Genomic DNA, 16,939 nt, shown 5'->3' with positions numbered 1-16,939 from the left:
TTCGTCTGGCGTCCGTCGTGCGTCGTGCGTCGTGCGTCGTCCGTCGTCCGTCGTGGGTAAACTTTTTACATTTTCATCTTCTTCTTGAGAATCCCATGACCGATTTTCACCAAACTTGGCAGGTAGCATCCCGAGGGGAATAGGATCTCAATTTGTTCAAATGGGCACCATGGCCCACCTGGGGGCCCCAGGGGTCCAAACACGTTAAATATAAGGAATCTTTAAAAATCTTCTTATCCAGAACCAGAAGTGATAGGGCTTAGTTAATACTATGAGTTAGTACATTGATGACTGTAGTTTCAAGTTTGTTCATGGGGGATTCAGGGGTGCCCCCCTTGGGACCCAGGGGAGGGGTCCTAATGGGGCCTAAATTGTACATTTTCACCTTCACTTTGAGATCCCCATATCTGATTTTCACCAAACTTGGTAGGTAGCATCCCTAGAGGGATATGATCTCAATTTGTTCAAATGAGCACCACGGCCCACCTGGGGGCCCCCAGGGGGCCCCAAACCCCCTAAAATTAAGGAATCTTTAAAAATCTTCTCTAGAACCAGAAGTGATAGGGCTTAGATAATACTATGAGTTAGTACATTGATGACTGTAGTTTCAAGTTTGTTCGTGGGATTGGCGGAAACAGGGGTGCCCCCCCCCCCCCCTGCGACCCAGGAGAGGGGATGGGGAGAAGTCCTACAGTTGTAGTGGGGCCTGAATTGTACATGTTCATCTTCTTTTTGAAAACCTCATGATGAATTTTGACCAAACTTAGCAGGTAGCATTCCTAGGGGGATAGAATCTCAATTCTTCAAATGGGCACCATGTCCCTCTTGGGGGCCCCTAGGGGGACCACCCCCCCCCACACACACACACATGGTACACACACACACATTAAGGAATATTTAAAATCTTCTACTCTAGAACCACAAAATGGTCAAGCAAAGTTAATACCATGAGTTTGTACATTGATGACTTTAGTTCCAAGTTTGTTCATTGCAGATTCAGGGCTGCCTTGCCCCCCCCCCCCCCCACCCTGGAGTTGAGGGGGGATCCATATGCAGAACCTAAGTTTCCAATGTTCTCAGGTAAGAGTGTGCAAGAATGCATGGAAGGTGAAATTGCGATACTCAGGTGAGCGCGTGACCCCCGGGTCTCTTGTCTTTTACAAAAGTTACACATTCCCTCTTCATTTATTCCCTCATCATTCCTTTATCACCTCTTGCGTTCGATGAAGACAGACCGCCCTATTTTCTCGCCTCCATTCCACGGATTATTTCCTGCCTTTTGCCAGCTCCAGAGCAACATTAAACCACCTCCTTAGCGAACTTTGAATGTAAACGTGGAACTTAATTTTTGTGGGATTTTTGTTTGTTTGGGTTTGTTTTTGTCTGTTTTGTGTGTGTTTTTTTGGGGGGGTTTTGTTTCTGTTTTGTTTGTTTTTTTGGTTTGTTTGTTTGTTTGTTTGTTTTGTTTGTTGTTGTTTTGGGGTGTTTTTTTTTTTTTTTTGGGGGGGGGGGGGGAATACGCGTCGCCAGTGCAAATATATGGCGACCCGCCTGACTCGAGCTAACAGGTACACCGGACTGTTCCAACTCAACACACTCACCGTAAATAATAATAGTAAACTCTGACAAGATTACTGAGATTGAGAACAAGAAGAAAATAAGATGGCAGCCGATATTTTCAAGCTTCGAACAAGCTGACAGCTATCAATGGAGATTAACGAGTGAAGGAAACACCGAACGAAAATATTGGATGCACACTTTGCGACACGTTTTCACACTATAGGGATAAACGCCGACGACGCCGCTAACATCGCCTTCGTGGTGACGTTTGCCGACACGACGTGACAAAGCTAACGCAGCTTCTGGCCAGGCCAGCGCAGAGGAGGGCATCGTTTTCTGCACATGACATCATAAAGTGTTAATCGTCTTCTAATCCAGCGATGGCAGGACCCAAAATTGAAATTTAAAAAAAATCAAATCTTTTGAACGGATATTCGGCGATGTTCCCCAAACTTCGCGGATGTGTTCTACTGTAATTGCTACATTTCCTTAAGTCACGCAATATATTTGGGTTTTATTCTCCGTTAAGCCTCGCCTGATACGACAGGTAACCATGATGAGGGCATATTTAACAAGGAAATGAGTGTTATTATCATCTATATCGTTATACATGCAGTTGATTGATGAGCAAATCGTGTCTTTGTTCTATTTTAACTGAATTTAGTTAATATTTTCGAAACTATATAGTTCACGTTGAAGCGGGTTTTCTCATATTTTTTGGCTAATGATGTCTGTCACTTTACTTCGAATTCTGTAAACATGCTTTTATCCCTTTGGTCTCTTATCTTTCACGTTTAGGGAGAGGCCTTGAGAAAGCGTTGCTTCGAGAATTGAAAACAGTAAGTTTTTCATCATTCCCACCAGGCATGGACCACAGAACAATAAAGATTTGAAAATGTGAAGCTAAAATCAACTGCTGCATGACATGGCGCGAAAGAAAATAATTATGTAATCGAAATCCTTGGTTTGAATTCATTAAGGTGGTTTAAACAGTGGCGTATCTAGGGAAAACGGCGCCCGGGGCAAGCGCGAAAATTGCGCCCCTAATTTCTAAAAGTGTTCAGCGCCAACCCCATCCTGGTAGGGACTTTAAAAAGTCCACATGATATGCTTTTTCAAGCACTTAAAAGGGGTCTTTTGAGGGTGATTTAAATGTAATTTAAAATGTAATAAATTTTGATAAATTTTGGCGAGCGAGCGCAGCGATCGAGCCGAAAATTTTTGTATTTCAGCTCACAAAACATGGAATTCTTGTCATTTTTTGGTTATCAAATCCTACAATTCTAATCAAGATATAGTGACGGCCCTATAGATAACAATAAATTATACCAACATACTGAGGATTTGAAAAATACTCTAAATTAGTACGCGCGAGTGAGCCGAAATTTGTATATTTCCGCGTCATTATTACGTTTTGTTCTTATCTTGTTTGATTTGGTTTTTTTGCGCCCCCCCCCCGTATGTTCGAAACATGAGTTTTAGGAAAATCGGACAATCCGTTGAAAAGTTCCAGTGCAGCCACCGCTGGATGAGAAGAATTCTACATTCTAAATTAAGCGTGAAATAGGAGTACCTTTGACATGCGCGTATGAATGTGCTTTTGTTACTGGACGTCTGTTGGCGCTGTTGGTCTATGCAATCAGTAAATCGTATTTACGCAGAAGAAATTTACGTAAACCATGGTTTAATTATTTGTACCACATTCGTGAATTTGGGCCTTCGTGTTTGTAATTTTTCAGACGCATATATGGCAGTCGTGACTCTGCCGTATAGCCATGTTGAAGTTAGCTGGTGGCGACTTGTGAAGAGTGACGGCAATTTGAATTTTAACAGCATTCTCGATGATCATAATAGTGAAGAGCTCTTCACGCGAATCGAGGCAACTCGCCATCTACGCACGACACGTCGTGACATTCCTGCACTCGTGTTCAAGTCGGGAGCCGTTCAAAAATGCGACCAAATTGATGCAACTCGTGTGCACCTTGTCATAATTTGTAGGGACGTCACACTTAAGCTAGGCTGACACTTGCACGATTCTGTGGCACGCATTGGCACGACTCGAGTCGTGCCAGTGCGCAAACTAGTCGTAAACTGGCGTGAAGTGTGCGTAAACCCGTCGTGACTGCGTGCCATGTCGGGACGAGAATTTTGAAATGTTCAAAATTTTGGTCACAACATAATTTCGCGACCGGGTCGTGAACTATGCGCAAACTGTTCGTGAACTCGTCGTGAACTCGTGGGGACGATGCGGGAGGATGCGTGCCAGTGCGTGCCAGTGCACGCCATGCCACGATTGTCACGAACTACCACGAATAGTTAACGAACAGCTCACGTCGAGTTCACGAGTAGTTCACGACATGTTCACGAATTGGTGCGCGTAGCAGCGTGGCCGTGCCTTCCCACTGACACGTGTTCTTCACGCATTGATGGCACGAGCAGTTCACGACTAGTTTATGCACTTCACGAACAGTTTGCGCATGGCACGAGCAGTTCACGACGAGTTCACGAGCAGTTCACGACTACTGCGCAAAAGTGGCGCTCGCGTCGCTGCGGGGGTATATATAGGGCTTCCTGGACACTGCTCGTCATTCCAGAGATCGCCAGCGAAGAGACAACTTATATCACAGGGGTTGGGGAGGCCCCCTTTTTATATGACGAGCCCAAGTCGGCACGACACCGTCCGAATTGCGCAAACTCGTCGTGCCAATGCAGGAAGTGCGTAAACTATGCGCAAACTATGCATGAACTCGTCGTGCCAGTTCGTGTCAATGTGGACACTGATGGGCAAGCATTTGTGAACTATTCGTGAACTCGTCGTGAACTCGTCGTGAACTATGCGTGAACTAGTCGTGAACAGTGCGGGAGCCTCCCAGTTCGTGCCCCAAAATGGCACGACTTGCCACGACAAAATCGTGGCCAAAAGTCGTGCAAGTGTCAGCCTTGCATTATACTCAAGTAAAATTCGTGATGTAATCGCACCTCTATAGATTAACTTTAGTACAGTGCGAATGTCGTCGAGTAAAGGCATTGCGAGTGCAAACAGAGTCACCCAGAGTTTTCTACGAGGTTCGAGTGATCGTAGGACCATTGGCGAGTTAAAGAATTTCGCACGAGCATTTTTCTAGAGAAAGCAAACTTGGCACGAAATTTTTGATAGTGATCGACGAGTGTAATTTTCATTTAAGCAGAGATCCCACTTAGTCGAGTTGTGGCGAGTTATAAAACTCGTAATTACAATTATATTGTAATCAAAATATGTAGATTATGATAAACTCGTAATACCATCGCATTACTCCTAACAAGCTCGAAATGAACTCTATATAACTCGTAATAAATCGGCTTCTTTGAGTATATTCAAGTGCTCCACGGGTTTCCAAGAGTGTTTGAAAGTTTGAAAGTTTATAAACTCAATCACCCCAATTGGGGTATGCGAGTTCAAAAGCAACATATTACAAAATATGATAACATACTTATAGACATATGTATAGAAACGTTACAGGCACCGCCTGCGAGCACTAAAACACGAACTCATAGATATATACAATGTTCTAATAGCATAAGTCTACTAACTAAGTCATCTTTAATAATCATATTTACACAAAAAATAAAAGTCATTAGACTGTAATGATTTACATGTATCACTTTTCAGAATATTGAACAATTTTTTACAGAATTTCGCCATCTTCACCGCTGTCTCCTTAGTAGTGTCCACCAGAGCCGCGTTGAGTTGTCGCTAGTTATCTCGAGCTACATGAAGAGCTTTACTTGAGTTTTCAAGAGTGCCTCATTTAGGGCAACTCGCCATAACTCGTCATGACTCGCCAAGAGCTAAATTCAGCTACTTGGGAAACAATTTTCACGCGAGTACACGCCAGTTAAAGCCAGCGCTAGCTCGCCATCACTCGAGACTATACAACTCGGCTAAGTGGGGAACGTAGCTTTTTACAGCTCTTTAAAGTCGTTTGAAGTAATGGAAAGAAATGATAGATAATCAGAAGAGAAATTTCATGTAATGATTTCAATGAAGGGGTTTAATAACGAATTTGCGGAATTTCGAGTCACGAACTGTAACCACATTTTCATTACCTGTGCACATACACACCGTATAATGTATACTCAGCAATAAAATAATTCTTTCTCAAACCCCGACACTGGAATCAGTTACAGTTCATGGGCGTAAATCCCGGGGGGATGGGGGATATATCCCCCCCCCCCCCCCCCCTGAAATGGAGGAGGGGGGATGGCCTGTACAATCATCCCCCCCCCTGAATTTTGAAAAAAAAAATGGAGGAAACAAAAATCCGATTGTATCAATTTTGGCATATTGCATGACGTTTGTACGCCGGCCTTCAGACAGGTAACAGAATTGAACAGTATTCTATCTTGTAGGAAAATGTATACATAATTTTCTCAAGCGTTCGCTCGCTTCACTCGCTCGCGAAGAAAGTATCAGCGATATACACTGTAAGGTAGGGCTCAGACGTTGACAACGTCAAATAGCATAGGCCTACATGTAAACATGCAATGACGCGAGTAACTGGGGACAATCTACAAAATATGTACGAAAACAAACAAATAAACAGTAACAAAAAATATATCTCCACAATTGAACCCCCTAGATTTCCTGAATCATTCCTGAGAAACGACAGTGAGTGATGACTCAGTCAGGATACATCTATGGGCATACCCAGGGAATATCATGGGCGTGGGGGGGGGGGGGGGGGGCAAAGGGGCATTTACCCCGCCCCTACGGAAGTGTTTAGACAGACAAATAATTTATCCCCCAAGCAATTCCCGAGATGAGGACAAATCTCGAACTTCCTTAATGGAAAATTGTCCAAATACCGCCAGAACTATGCACCAGATCGTTGAATTGCAATCATAAACATACAAAAGCTCCGCTATACTGGATCCCTTTCGATAGACTTTGTACACTTTTGAGATTGACGTATATTTCCCCAATTAATCAAAGAGTGTGCAGCAGATCCCTCATATGCAGAGGCGTCGATTGGGGGGGGGGGGGATGGTTCCCCCATAAAAGTGGGACAAACAAAAGCGAAAAATATAGCCACAAACGGCAGTTTTTGGAGTGTAAAATGTCAAAATTTTAAAGCTCGCTCGCTTCGCTCGCTCGCATTTAATCATTATGCCATTCTCCTGATGTTGCTGCCAGTGATTGACAGCAGTTGCTACCGGTGCGCCCCCCTTAATATCCAAAGCGAAAAATATAGCTACAAATGGCAGTTTTGGGACTGTAAAATGTCAAAATTTTCAAGCTCTCTCGCTTCGCTCGCTCGCATTTAATCATTATGCCATTCTCCTGATGTTGCTGCTGCCAGTAACTGCCAGCAGTTTTTGCCCGGTGCGGCCCCCGTAATTTCCAAAGCGAAAAAATACAGCCACGAACGACAGTTTTTGGGAATGTAAAATGTCAAAATTTCAAGCTCACTCGCTTCGCTCGCTCGCAGCTAATCATTATGCCATTCTCCTGATGTTGCTGCCAGTAATTGCCGGCAGTTGCGTCCGGTGTGCCCCCTTAATTTCCAAAGCGAAAAAATACAGCCACAAACGGCAGTTTGGGGACTGTAAAATGTCAAAATTTTCAAACTCGCTCGCTTCGCTCGCTCGCATTTAATCGTTATGCCATTCTCCTGATGTTGAATGCTGCCAGTAATTGCCAGCAGTTGTGCCCAGTGCGCCCCCTCCCCCCCCCCCTTAATTTCCAAAGCGAAAAATATAGCTACAAACGACATTTTTGGGACTGTAAAATTTCAAAATTTTCAAGCTCACTCGCTTCGCTCGCTCGCATTTAATCGTTATGCCATTCTCCTGATGTTGCTGCCAGTAACTGCCAGCAGTTGCGCCCAGTGCACCCCCCTTAATTTCCAAAGCGAAAAAATACAGCCAAAAACGACAGTTTTTGGACTGTAAAATGTCAAAATTTTCAAGCTCTCTCGCTTCGCTCGCTCGCATTTAATTGTTATGCCATTCTCCTGATATTGCTGCAAGTAATTACCAGCAGTTGCACCCGGTGCGCCCCCCTTAATTTCTAAAGCGAATAAATACAGCCACAAACGGCAATTTTGGGACTGTAAATGGTCAAAATTTTCAAGCTCGCTCGCATTTAATCGCTGTGCCAGTCTCCTAATGTTGCTGCCAGTGATTGACAGCAGTTGCGCCCGGTGCGGCCGCCCTTAATTTTCAAAGCGAAAAAGTATAGCTATAAACGGCAGTTTTTAGACTGTAAAATGTCAAAATTTTCAAGCTCGCTCGCATTTAATCGCTATGTCATTCTCCTGATGTTCCTGCCAGTGATTGACAGCAGTTGCGCCCGGTGCGCCCCCCTCCCTTAATTTCCAAAGCGAAGAATATAGGTACAAACGGCAGTTTTTGGACTGTAAAATGTCAACATTTTCAATGCAAAAAGATTTCACCGTGGGAGGGGGAAGCCCCAGTATACCATACCCTCCCCCCCCCTCGCTTGCTTCGCCCCCTCGCATAACCGCTCCCCCTAAGATCAAATCCTGTCTACGCCGGTGATAGGCCCCACTATCTAGTAGTCGCACAGGCGGAGCAAGGAGCTGAAATACCACGATTTAGTCATTCAATAATATATTGTGAATATTTCATTTTCTTATTTTTTAAAGAAAAAAACAACAAAAATTTCACCAAAAGTGTGCACCAGGGGGGCATTTCATGAAACATTTTGTCCGACAAGGTTGTCGGACAAATTTGCTCTTAGCCAATCAGATGCAAGGATTTCGATAGCTTGTAACAGTTTGTCAGAAAAATATCCGACCAAAACGCTTCATGAAATGCCCCCCAGTTCGCTGAATTTCAGGTCTGAAAATGCAAAATCTTCCTCGTGTGGGAGAGGGATACCCTCCCCCCCCCCCCCCCACCACACACACACACACACCCTTCCCCCGTTCGGTCTCTCCGCTCCCTCTCACAGATATTTCAACAACAAAAAAGTCTTCATACTTTTAAGGTCTGATTTTCCGCCGAAAGTCATCTGACAAGCAAAAAAAAAAAAGCAACAACACCGACAAGAAGTCTTCATATTTTTGCTGCCACTTTCCTCCCACTTTATATTTCATGCAAAAGAGTGGGACATCCGATCCTTGTACGGATTTACGCCGTTGTTACAGTTAATTATTCCGACGGTTCGGAATTCCGAAAAAGAAAACGGAAAAAAAATTGTTATTCAAAAGGATCTTTGTGGTCGGAAGGTCCAGTTTTAAGGAGGTTATGGTCAGATGATGTTGATCATGAGTAGGTCTGTCTTAGAATTGAGTTGACGGTTATTTGCCTCATTTGCCTGTTTTAGTTCTAAAATCATAACGGCGACGTCACCAATGGTAGGTCGGCTGTCGTATAGCTTTCACTTCCTGTGTTTCAATTCCTGTAAGTCTTTTTTTTTTTTGGGGGGGGGGGTGGCATTCTGGTTGACTTTACCTTTGGAATTTTGGGTCGAACTACTGGGTTAGACATCTTGCAGTTGTTTAAGATACATAATGAAGTGGGCTAACTTTCAGCCGACCTGGCGCCTGAGCTCAAGAATATACGTCCTGTCAGTTCCACGTCATTGGACAAATGTCGTCAATCCAAAAATGAAATAAGGTACACAATTGTAACAATGGAATAAACTTCTTTTAGTAACAGTAGAAAATACAGAATTAAAGGATAACAAGCAATGGAAGTTGTTTATAAGGGAAGGATGAAACACGTTTACGTTTTCGGGCAAAGCATGTGTTGCGTCAAAAAGTGGCGCAGATCAAGAATCTTGATTTTGATTATTAATTTCTGAGCAATTGCTGCAATAACAATTAGAATAGTAATAGTAGCAATGATTATGAATGCATACATACGAATAGAAATGATATTGATAGTACTTGTGATGAGAATAATGTTGGTCATCGTAGTAATGATGATGATTAGAATTATTTTTTCTCTTTATTACTCAATACGTTTTGTCAATTTCCATTATTAATATTTCATTAATTGTGATAATCAATTGTGCATGGGATTTGGAGAGGTATTTCAATGCGTTTTCACGGAACAGTGTGAGTGTGCTGTGTGTGTGTGTGTGTGTGTGTGTGTGGGTGCGTGAGTGAGTGTTGATAATGTGTTTGCATATCATAGGTGTGTTTTCGTTGACGCGAGGGGGTTATGTCCTAGGTATAATGACAGAACCCTTGCAGTTGTTCTTTGGATGCCATCTAATCCGCCCCATGCAGCCGTATTATTTGCACCCTTATGATAGCTTTACGTTTAATCTGCACTTCAAATTATGATATAATTGCAAGGGTATAAGTTCACTTTTAGCAAGGGGGGTAAATGCATGCTTACGCTCCCTTCATGCACACACGGACATAATGAACATACCAACAAACACACACAAAACACACACTTATTGGCGAACTGGAATACAATGAAATTGTATTATTGATCAAAAATATTCTCCTCCTCCTGAGCTCCTCCTCTTCCATAATAGGGCCCTCCCCGTCTTTATCATCATCAGGATGAGCCATGAATGATGTAGAAATAATCATTATAGGGTGTCACTCAAAGGCAATAGAAAAGGCAATTGAAATAATCTTGCTTAGGCACCTGCTTATAATAGATCAGCCTCTGCCCGCCCTCATAACTGCTTGACAGAAACGATGATCCCCCCTCGTCGTATCCGGCCATAAGACTATTTTCGGACTAACGAACCTTTTTCTTACCCTTTTCAAAATAACGAAGTTTATTTCATTTTCGGGTCCATGAACCTTAAGAATAACGAACCTTATTTCATTTCTGACAAACGAGCTTCGGAAAAACGATCGAAACTTCGGAATAACGCCACAAATTAATGTTCAGATTCACGAACCTACTTCACTTCGGACTAACGAACATGTAAGTAAAATATATGTGCTTTAGACTAACGAGCCTTCGGAAGTTCGGTTTATCGACAGTGGAGTAGTGTTGAGATAGCACTAACACCGAACTTGAAATCACCCACTGTATATACACTGTTTCGTGAAAACAATTAATTTAAATGTCATCTCTCTAAACTTCACATTCAATTATTATCATTATAATGAAATATCTACACTCTCCATCTCTATCTAAATCAATCGAAATTACGTGTAGGAAACTACCTTTCAAAATGTACAGGAGTTGTTCACGTTCAGACTCCGGGCAGAAGCATTGCACCTCTATAGGCAATACTCTCATTATAATGTATGATGTATCTCCTCGGAGACGTAAAGCCGACGCGTCGCGACGGCCCCTTGGTTGCTTACTTCATGTTATACATTGCTTCTATCATAGCGACCAAGTTAAAAAAAAATCATAACACTTTACGATTATTTTTTTTTTTCGTAGGCTGGAAAATCTCATATCTCTTTTCGTGTGTTTTATTTTTGACAAAAACCGCGCAAGAAGACAACCGCTGCTGGACGGGGTGGCATTGGAACTTTCGTTCAGAGTGACTCATGGCCAAAAAGCGAACTAGAAGCAGAAGGCGCCTCCCCTGTAACCAAGGAAGAGCTTAATGTATGGACGTTGAAGCACGGCAACGCGCCGCCATTTGTAAGTCAGAATCCTTAGGAATACATACTTGCTGAAGTCTATGTCTGTTACTCAGCAAGACGTAGTAGCGTCTAGTGTCACTAAGACTGAATTCACACATTTTAAGCCAATTACAGTGACTTGTAAATAAGCTGCTGTCCCGCCACACTACAGATTAACGGTGCAGCGAGTCCAAACTAGACTAGACACGTCAAGTTTGGGTTTAAAATACATGTAGATGATGGTTTTTCATTTTTGTTTATAGTTTTTGATAGCGAATTTTTGTACAGGTTTACATTTGCTTTCGTCACCAATGTCAACCGACACTTCTTTATACAAGGTAGGCTACTAACCTTCACTCTCAAACAGTATAAATACAGAGTGCCTGTCTCTTGATAACAGAACTTGGCAGAGTACAACGTTCGAGAGGGAAAATTAAGCGATACCAAGGCCGTCTTTAAACTCTTACGAGAGCTAGCTGCCTTTGAACGACTGGATGACTTCGTCAATACTGAAGAAGGTACCGTAATGATGGGTTTTTAAGAAGTAATTTTGGTGGCAAAGGTATGAAATGTTCGTCAGCATTTCTGACAAAAAAGATGATGTTGAACATTATCTTACAGTTAACTCATTATTAAGGTAATAAAAACAAAGAACAAAAAAGCCCAAATATTCTGAGTAGAGAGCAGGAGATGTATAGGCCCGATATGATAGAATAATGATTCGTTGTCATTGTTGGACATTCTTTTTTTTTTTTTATCAGAGTTTAAATAGTTTCTACAACAGTCTATGTTGAGTATGTCATCAATCACATCTTATTTTTTTCTAAGATGGTAAAATTCGTAAATCTCGAAGAGCTTTACTGATATGCTCTTTCGCATCCTCCTGAGCAAAATGATAAGCCTCGCAGTAATCTAATCTCTTTCATTCCCTTTAAAAATAATCAATACTCTAATCACCTAAAATATAACTGTTCTGTGTACAGCATTCTGGACCGCTAAAAAGAATGATGATGGTTGCTATCGAATGATGGTCCTGGAGCACCAGGCGTGTCAGGAAGACGAGTATAACGAAAGACCTCCAGACATTGTAGGTTGCGTCGTGTTTGCTCCGGGATATTATCATCCCATGGGACGGATTTCTCTTCTCCAGGGATTGTACATACAACCACGACATACTGGCAAGTACTGCATTGATTCTCACTTTTCATCACAAATAGTAACTTGTGAAATTAATTTGAGATTAAGGAACTTACAAACAGTGTACTTGAATGATGTGTCACTGTTTTTAATATATCAGCTAAAAAGACTTTGACAATGCAACTTTGTGCCTTTTGGAAGAATATATAATATGTATATATATAAATATATATATATATATATATATATATATATATATATATAGGCGTACCTGTGTTTTGGTGCCTTGTCTGCTACCGGCGGTTTCACGCTGTCGCGATCCTCAGTCTGCCTGTCAGTCTGCCTGAGGATCGCGACAGCGTGAAACCGCCGGTAGCAGACAAGGCACCAAAACACAGGTACGCCTAATATGCTCTGCTTTACAGCATTGAGCACTTTTCAATCCTCAACAAACTACATATTCCCAACGGATATATACCAAACGGATATATATATATATATATATATATATTATATATATATATATATTTCATTGCAGTATAGTCTATCAGTGCTATCGGTGACACACTGTCCTCATGATTATAGAGTTAATCATCTTATTTTGTCAGATGATTGATTTCATTCAATCATAATGCCAATGTACGGTAATTCTTCGGCTGGAAAGGTAGGTAATTGGTGTTATAATGTGTAGGATAAGTCAGGTTCAACCAAATTGGTCAAATTTGTACCGTGAACACCAATACGATATACGATTTAATACAGAACGCGATTCAGTTTTCAAATTCTCGTGCTTTGTTTGATTTTTCGATGAATGAATCTCTTCAGGAAAGGGACTTGGAAAGGCCTTGATCAGCACTGGTCTCGAGGTATGAAAATGTACCAATTTGTGTGTCCAAACATGTATAAAGTTATTCCCATATTCTTAAGTAAATAGACCATGATGTCAAGTGCATGTACTACATCATACACAACATATGTATTATAAGTCAAGTGTATGATTTATCATTTTCATCTCTGTCCTTGTATTGCCTAGAAAATTATCAGGTTAATTATGAATTTGTAGTAGCACAGGTGGTGTCAACAGGTACCGTTTAGTATAATAAATTGCGTATTATAACATTCACTTTCAGTACACATTAATATTCACGGTCAGATTGCATGAAAACAATATATGTATATACAATATGATAATTATTTATATAAACATGAATCAGACAAGACTTAGAGAAAGTATGCAACTGTGTGTCATGTGTGTAATCAAACATTCAGTTTCTGTCCAACTTGAAATTTATCATTACAGGCATTGCACAAGGACAAGATAAATGAACATATACTGATGATATTCGGCAGTAACCGCAAATCTGAGTCACTGTTCGCGAGTCTGGGAGCCGTCAAGTTAGCAGACACAGACAACAAGCGTGAATGCTTTTTTTTCCAGTAGCTGCTGTGTATAGTTGTTTGTTATCTCCATCCTGTAGTCACCATGCACTGCAAATGTTCCTGCTGCATTCCAGCAGTACAAAAGCTATAACGCAGAAAAAGATTATACATATATTTTTTTAAAGTCAGGTATTGTCCTTTTCATGACGAAAGAATTACAGATGTGCATGCATGATAATCATTCATCAATTATCTTGGGTGGGTATTGTGTTATTTGTATGCGTAAAAATATACGGAATGACGTAACCAAGGCTAACGATCTATGCGATGTTCCCTGGAGCTTGATCATCCTTTCGTGAACCTGTCGGACTTTGAAAAATCTAGCGCACAAACACACACACACACACACACACACACACACACACACACACACACACACACACATATATATATATATATACACACACTCCTACACCACACGCACACATACATAATAGACCTTCACACGCAAACACAACAATCATGACAATACATACACATGTATCAACGGCGTAAATCCATACTGAGGAGTGGAGGGGATGATTGGCGATAGTCACCATCACCACGATAACAAGCCCATAACCGGACCGGCGCAGCCGTAGAGGGGGGGGGGGGGGGGGGGGGGAAGCTTGCCCCCCCCCCCCTCCCCCAACACACACACACACACACACTTTACAGGGATCAAATGTCCCACTCTTTTCCATGCAAAGTGGGAGGGAAGTGGCAGCAAAAATATGACGACTTTTTGTTCTTGTTTTTGTTTGTTTTTTGTTATTTTTCTTGTCAGCCGACTTTCGGCGGAAAATCAGACCTTAAAAGTATGAAGACTATTTTGTTGTTGTTTCTCTTGTCTTTTGATGTTCTTTCTTCTTGACTGACAGGCGATTTTGCCCACCACCCCCCCCCCCCTTTCAAAAACGTAGCGCAGCCCTGAATAATGCCCAAATAAATTCAATAAAATGCTAATAAGGATATCCATTTCTTGAATAACGTAGTAGATATTTTCCTGAAGCTATTAATTGTATTCTTCAATTATAAAGTCAGTGAAGCAATCATCACAGGGGCATCGTTCCGTTTTAATGATGGGGGGAAGGGGAGGGACTTTGAGTTTGAATATCTGTGCGAGGGAGGGGAGCGGCCTGGGGGAGAAAAATTTGGCATTTTCAGACCTCAAATTCAGCGATTTTTGTTAGACTTTTGGTAAAATTTGGGATTTTTTTTCCTATAAAAAACAAGTAAGAAAAAGAAATATTCATAGATAATTGAATGACTACATCGTGGTATTTCAGCTCTTGCTCCGCCTGTGCGACATCACTGTGAAGGCCTACTAAATAGTGGGGCCTATCACCGTCGTAGCCAGGATTTGATCTGAGGGGGAGCGGTTAGATGCGAGGGAGAGATGCGAGCGAGGGGGGAGGGTGTGGGAGGGGGGTTTCCCCCTCCCACAGTGAGAACTTTTTGCATATTGATGTTGTAAATGGTGCAATTTGATTCATTTTTTTTTTTTGCGTGTTCTATCGACTTGAAACAGTCCAACATGTTTAAGGTAGCAGTACATTTGTAGATTATTATTGAAAAATTTTGCCTATAAAATGGTATCATTTAGAGAAACTTCTTGTCTTAATTCTTACACTGAAGATCATGAACGCGATCATGAATTTTGACATTGTACAGTCCAAAAGCGGCCGTTTGTTAGCTATATTTTTTTTTCGCTTTGGAAATTAAGGGGGCGCACCGGGCGCATTTGCTGGCAATTTAATACTGGCAGCAACATCAGGAGAATGACATAACGATTAAATGCGAGCGAGTAAAGCGAGCGAGCTTGTAAATGTTGACATTTTACAGTCCCAAAAGTGCTTTTTGTAGCTACATTTTTTTCGCTTTGAAAATTAAGGGGGGGGGGGGCCACCGAGCGCAACTGCTGGCAATTACCCGGCAGCAACATCAGGAGAATAGCATAGCGACTAAATGCGAGCGAGCGAAGCAAGCGAGCTTGAAAATTTTGACATTGTACAGTCCCAAAACGGCAGTTTGTGGCTATATTTTTTCGCTTAGGAAATTAAGGGGGTGGGGGCGCACCGGGCGCAACTGCTGGCAATTACTGGCAGCAACATCAGGAGAATGACATAACGATTAAATGCGAGCAGGGAGGTGTTTCTCTTCCCACCTCCCTGACGCGAGCGAGCTTGAAAATTTTGACATCTTACAGTCCCAAAACTGCCGTTTGTAGCTATTTTTTTTTTTCGCTTTGAAGATAAGGGGGGCGCACCGGGCGCAACTTACTGCTGGCAATTATACCCGGCAGCAACATCAGGAGAATGGCATGACGATTCAATGCAAGCGAGCGAAGCGAGCGAGCTTGAAATTTTGACATTTTACAGTCCAAAAACTGCCGTTTGTAGCTGTACTTTGTTCGCTTTGGAAATTAAGGGATGGGGGCGCACCGGGCGCAACTGCTGGCAATTACTGGCAGCAACAAATATCTCGTAAACACATTTATGATGTAATCTAGGGAAATTTCAATCCCAGAAGTGTATACTATTTTTTTAGGGGGGGGGATCCTCCGTTAATTGAAAGTATCTAGATATCTCCTTCCACCCAAGGAACATTTGCATTTCTTTAAAGTGAAGTAACAGACATGGTGCACACTTTGGATGAAACATTTTGAAATCTGTCAATCTAAAGTGTATTAAGTAGAAATGATTGAACGGGGAGGGTATGGGAGGGGTTAGGCCTATCCCCCTCTTACGCGAGGGAGATTTTGTATTTTCAGAATTGAAATTCAGCCATCTTTGGGTGAAATATTTAGACAGTCTTTTATCAAAAAAAGTAAGAACATTTCCACATCTCGGGAGTTACAAGGAGGAGCAAAATGACCTGTTTGTCCCCAATACTTTTATGGGGGAACCATCCCCCTCCCCCTCCATCGACGCCTCTGCATATGAGGGAGCTTTTGTAAGTGAAAGATCTGCTACATACTCTTTGATAAATATAAGGAAATAAAACGTCAATCTCAAAAGTGTACAAAGTCTATCGAAAGGGACCCAGTAGCTTTTGCATATTTACGATTGCAATTCAGCGATCCGGTGCATAATTCTGGTGGTAGTTGTCCAATTTTCCATAAAGAAAGTTCGAGATTTGACCTCATCTCGGGAATTGCTTGGGGGACAAAATGATTTGTCTCCCCCAACTTCATCCACTGCACACGATTGAACTTTTAAAGCGCTCGGTTTCGCGCGCTTGCGCTTTTCTTTTTCGGGGGG

This window comes from Diadema antillarum, unplaced genomic scaffold (assembly GCF_040938485.1).
Source record: "Diadema antillarum isolate AM-2024a unplaced genomic scaffold, OU_Dant_1.0 seq00000089_RagTag, whole genome shotgun sequence".
NCBI classification, from domain to species: domain Eukaryota; kingdom Metazoa; phylum Echinodermata; class Echinoidea; order Diadematoida; family Diadematidae; genus Diadema; species Diadema antillarum.
The sequence above is the reverse complement of the archived record's forward strand: the minus strand, read 5'-3'. Positions refer to the sequence as shown.